The sequence below is a fragment of the Microplitis demolitor genome, chromosome 10, assembly GCF_026212275.2.
Source record: "Microplitis demolitor isolate Queensland-Clemson2020A chromosome 10, iyMicDemo2.1a, whole genome shotgun sequence".
In the NCBI taxonomy this organism is placed as follows: Eukaryota; Metazoa; Arthropoda; class Insecta; order Hymenoptera; family Braconidae; genus Microplitis; species Microplitis demolitor.
Genome location: NC_068554.1, coordinates 9146524 through 9152523, shown reverse-complemented (window position 1 = coordinate 9152523; position 6000 = coordinate 9146524).

Sequence of the window (6000 nt, the reverse complement as noted above, 5' to 3'; positions counted from 1 at the left end):
ATATAGTATAGTGCCGGATAACTTAACTGGTAGAGCACTCGGTGCGATACCGACATAGTGTGGGCTCGATTCTCAAGTCGAGCTATCTATATTTTTCTTAATTTATCTATAAATTGCCTTATTGAGAGGGTTTGCATGTTTAAGTTTTCACTATATGAAATTGATAAATTAAGAAAAATAAAGAGGGCGTTTCACGCCAAATCGGAGACCTTTAGCTTTTGCACCGCGGATTTTTTTGTAACGTTTTTAAGTATAGGTTGTAAGAGGCTTCATGATTTTTTTCAAATTTTTTCGCCCAACCGTTTTCAAAATATCGAATTTTCAATAATGTCAAGTTTTTTTTTCAAACGCCTGTAACTTCGCGAAAAGTGGTTCAAATGAAATTTTCAAAGAGACAAAAAATGTTAAATTCTAGACATCTTATCAGTAAAGAGTATCAAAAATTTTCTTGAACCCCGCTCCTATTGTAATTGAAACTTTTTCGTATAAATTGTCGATTTACAAAAAGCACATACTGATCGATTTTCCTCATAATTTTTCACAGCAAACTCTCACCTATTCTTCAACTTTTCCAGCTATGCTCATAATGGGAAAACGATGGGATCTTTTTTTTTTTAATTTTTTAAATTTTATATTCCAGTTTTTTTTTTTTTTTCAAAAAAATGTCTTAAAATAATAGCATGCTCAGAATTTATTGTTAATAATTATCTGAAACACAACGATCATCAAAATTTTCTAATTTTATTTCCTCAAAAAATTATTAATAATTAATTAATTATTTTTGTTAATTAAAATTATTACTTATTAATAATTAGTAATAATTTTCCTGTGATAAATCCTCAGCATACTATTATTTTAAGATATTTTTCTTAAAAAAAAAACTGGGATATGAAATTTAAAAAAATAGATCCCATCGTTGTCCCATTATGAGCATAGCTGGAAAAGTTGAAGAATAGGTGAGAATTTTCTGTGAAAAATTATGAGAAAAATCGATCAGTATGTGGTTTTTGTAAATCGACAATTTATACCAAAAAAGTTTCAAATTCAATAGAAGCGTAGTTAAAATTTTTTTTCGATATTTTTTATCGAAGAGATATCTAAAAATAAATATTTTTTGACTCTTTGAAAATTTTGCTTAAACCACTTTTCGCAAAGTTACAGGCATTTAAAAGAAAAATCTCGTCCTTTGTCGAAATTTTATATTCCGAAAACGATTGGAGGAAAAAATTTGAAAAAAATCATAAAGGCATCTTTCAACTTATGCTAATAGATTGAAAAGTTTCAAAAAAATCCGAGGTTCAAAAGTTTAATGGTGTCTGATTTGGCGTGAAAATCCTCATAGATAACCTGACCTGGGAATCGAACCCAGACCATTTCGGTATCGCGCCGAGTGCTCCACCAGTTGAGCTATCCGGCAGTATACTATATTCCGTTCAATTTGATCTTTAAGTTATTGAGCCACACCGTCCATCGTACGGTAATATACCAATTTTCTAAAGTGGAAACCTAAACTGAGATGATTATTTTATTTAGCTCTACAATCGATTGAGGCAGTACGAAGTCTGCCGGGTCAGCTAGTATTTAATATATTATATATGGGAGTCTCTTATTATGATGTCAATCATACTATTATTATTGTATTACTTATTTTAGGCAATTGATTTTTTTTACATACACTACTGGAAAAAATTAAAGGATAAAAAAAAAATTAAAATTTATGGGTGATATTCAACAGGCCGTACCTTCGAAAGAAACAGTTCTATAAGAAATTAAAAAAAAAGAAACTGTAGCTTCAAGTGTCCTTTTTTTTTATTAGAACTTCAAAATTTTGTAGTGTTAGCGGTTTCCGAGTAATCTTAGAAAATCCAGCAACAAAAAAAAATTTTCAAATTTTTTTGATTTACTTTTTATAGTCTACAGGCGTGGGAAAATTTTTTTTCGCTTAACCACTTTAAGATCGGATACCTTCGTTATTTAGCTTTAATTTCATTTTTTATGGACGTTGATACGTCCACTTCTCGCCAAGATATCGGTCTTTAAATGGAAAAGTATCCTTTTGTCTTTGATTATCGATATCTCAGAGGGTTATCTGACAATTCATCCGCAGATAATCCATAGACAGACAATTCAACCGCGGATAAATCTCCCAACGGACAAAACCTCGTAAAGAGTCAACAATCAAAACTCGAAACACGAATTGATGCTAGGGTATATGCAAGGATGATGACACATGAACCGCCGTTTCGATGTTAAACTGACACGTGTGCACTCAAATATCCAACTTATAATTGGTTGATAATTAGTAGACATCGTGTTTTAAAATGTGTGAATCGCCGAGTAAAATCATCTAACTTATAATCTTTACTAAACTTAAAGTTTAATAGACACCGAACAGAATTAGGTTTCATCCCAGATATGTTGGTGGAATCATCAGTAAGGCACCTCCAACACATCCTGCCTCATACCTAACACTGAAGTAGCCACAAAAATTATGAATGGGTTAGACCTATACGTCACCGTCCATCTTGCGGTATTAAATGAAATTAATTATTAAATATTTTTAATTTTCATTTAATCTATTATAAGATGGTAAATTACCGGCTACATGTAGGTAAAATAAACGCTATCTATGTGTACACGGCTGACTCATCCACTGCTCACGTGCCGCATCAACATACAGCCGTATTCTGAAACCGTTTCTTGTCCAATGGATATTCCGTCCGAGAACCAAATGTCGTCAGACGAACTGTCGCGGACCAAACGTCGTCGGATGAACCGTCATGTGACCACGTAGATTGATATGCGCTAGTCGCAATCACTAAAATACTTATAATATTATTGCTAAATGTTTGACTAGATGATCTTTAATATGTATCATTCAGGAGATTCATTAATTAATTTTAATATCCTCACCGGGTTGCAATTCAAGCACGTATATTTTAATCCACTATGGCGACCAACAGCTACTGGTATCAACAAGTGATGCGCCACGAGCAAGAATGCAAGTACTTACTCGGAGATGAATAAAAATCTCAGCAACTCAAGATCGAATTAAATCAAACGAAAAATAAGCAAATCACCCGATGAATTTAAGGTAGTTTGGCAGCCACAGCTCTCAAACTTGACCCGCACTTTTTTTATTTTTATTTGAAAAATTATACTTTAATGTACTTGAGAAAAAAAAATCAGAATTTTTTACCACGTCATTAAAGAGATATAATTAATTCAAATCATATAATTATACAGGGCTCTTATGATTGTCCTTATTCAATTTTACCGGAAATCAATAGTTTGTAAAAAATTGACAAACTTGACCCACAAAAAAAAACTTTTTATTAGATAATTTGATATCTAAAGCGTATAATAAAAAAGTTTCAGAATGATTTACCACATGGTTTTTTTAAAATTAATATTTTAATATGATGATTAGCTATCTGTCTTTGTTTATAGACGGACACTTACTTTCTCTCATGTTTACTAGGGAAAAAATGGCAGCTTCATTGTGCGCGCTTAATTTAAAATATTCACTGAGAGACTAACTTATTGAATATAAATGAAATTAATGTAAAGACAATAAACAATGTAAATAAATTATTTACATAAATCCATTTGACATTTGTTATGTAGAGGTTATGTTTACCTATTTAAAAAGTGAATAAACATAACATGTTAAAAAATTATGGTACCAACTTTAAAAAATTTATGACAGTTACCATAACCTCGAACTATTCTAGTTCTAGTCAATGTAATTCATGTAAATTTTGTCATTATAATTATTTAACTTTGACACATATTGATTTTGTCCTAATTATTACTAATATTAATTATAATGATAATTAAAACAGTTGTTTCATACTTGTAAAAAAAAAGCCATTTTTTTGACTTGGGATGCGAGTGCCAAACTACCTTAATTAATTAATATTTATCAAATCCTTATTAATAGTCAACGTAATCAGAACGTGAAATGGAATCACCATAATAATACTACTACAACGCGTCTGCTCGCAATCAGCCTCTGTAACTATCCGATTAGTTTTTTGAGCGAACACTTGTTGACCACCCATGGAGCGTGGCACTTGCCCCTAATTATTTAGCCCTGGACCTTACTTTATATAAATAAATTATAAAAATATTTTATTCAAACCTGGATGATACGTCAATGAATACCTAATTAAATGTAATATTTATTTATTTAAAATTCATATTTTTAAGCTGTATAATTAATTAAATAAAAATTATTCTATTTTGAAAAATCAGCGACGGTAGTGTTCATGTTCAAATCTCCCGCGCTCTCATCATCATTCTCACGGCGGATAAGTGATCGATACTATAGTCGATACTACAGTCGATCACCAATCAACCATAGGCGGCTCCGCTAGTCACATTCTCATCGTAACGACCGCTCGAGTGGGGATGAGGAAGACGGAAGTTCTGTCTCTCTCACACATTTGCGCTTTCTCTCATATATATTGCTTAAAGTATTTTCATGGTTGACGCCTCGTGCATTTATTAATCTCTCATTAAATAATAAATCATTGGTGCTCTCATTAAATAAATTGCGATAACTTGCTTATAACAATTCTCAGTAATCATTCCACATATTATTTTTGCTCTCATAAGTAATTTCATTGTTATTTTCATTAAATCAGTCTCACCTCGTGTACCGGCATTGTTACCGCCAAGTCGCCATCTTGGCCACGTGTTGATCGCGAGTGCAATCTCATAAAATAAAATACTAAAACTAACATCTGAAGTATTTTCTCATGCAACATAATTCTCATCAAGTGGAAATATTGTAAATAATTATCTATAGTTATTATTTATGCAAACTCAGTGTTAAATAAAATTATTAACTACCCGCCAATTCACATACACCAGATCCTCTCATCCTTATAATTAATTAGTATTAATTATTTAAACAGTTCGAGGAAAATGTATCGACTTTTTTTCACCCAGCGGTCAATGTTTTTAATACCTCAATACCCGGCTGAAATATTTGATTTGAAAATACAAAATAATTATTGGGGCACAATATTGTAACGGATTATGCTGCCCAGATACCTTTGAATTATAAATATATACTTTGAACTAATAAATATCATCCAGTGATATTTCTCAATAACCAATTAAAATCAATTCATCAACGTGCACACACATACAAGCACTGCGCGAATATGCCACGTGACAGCAGACTTCTGTCTTGACGCAGGCGTAGTGGTGAAATGCTCGCGTAACGATTTACATTCGAATTTAAAATTACATTTTTAGTCTTACAAAATAATTAATATTAAATAAATTAAATCGTTACGTGACAACTTAAAGTCTGTGAAATTATAATAGCAACAATAATTTACTTGGTACAAGAGTAGAAAGAGAAAAAAAACACGACAATACCCGAACAGCCAGGAAGACTCAATGTCGTGAAGCAAAATTATTCTCATAATATAAGAAAGACAGGCAATAAGAAAGATATAATAATCCTCAGAAAAATTGGGAAATAATACTGATAAATTCGAATAGTTTCCGTTTTAGAATGTTCCGCGGAATCTATTAGCCTTTTAGTCGGTATAGTAGGAAGCAGTGTGTCGATGCTCAGTCAATTCTTGATTTATTGCCACCTGAGGCGCACCAGGCGCGACCGTCCAAGATAGGCAAGACACAACCGGTATACACAAAGACAAAGTCGCTTGAGTGAAAACATCGCATCAGTAATTTCAACTTTAATAAACTAGACATTAAATAAAATTATAATCAACTCAAGATATATCAAATAAAATATAACCCAGTAGATTATAAAATTTTGCTTTATCAAAAAATAAATAGAAAATAAATAAATTCATAGCTGAAGAATCCATAACCATTTAGCTCAATACGTGATTTTGCATCATAATAATCTTCTATATAAATAAGAATCTATTGCTGTTCGTTAGTCTCGCTAAAACTCAAGAACGGCTAAACCGATTTGGCTAATTTTGGTCTCGAATTATTTGTGGAAGTCCA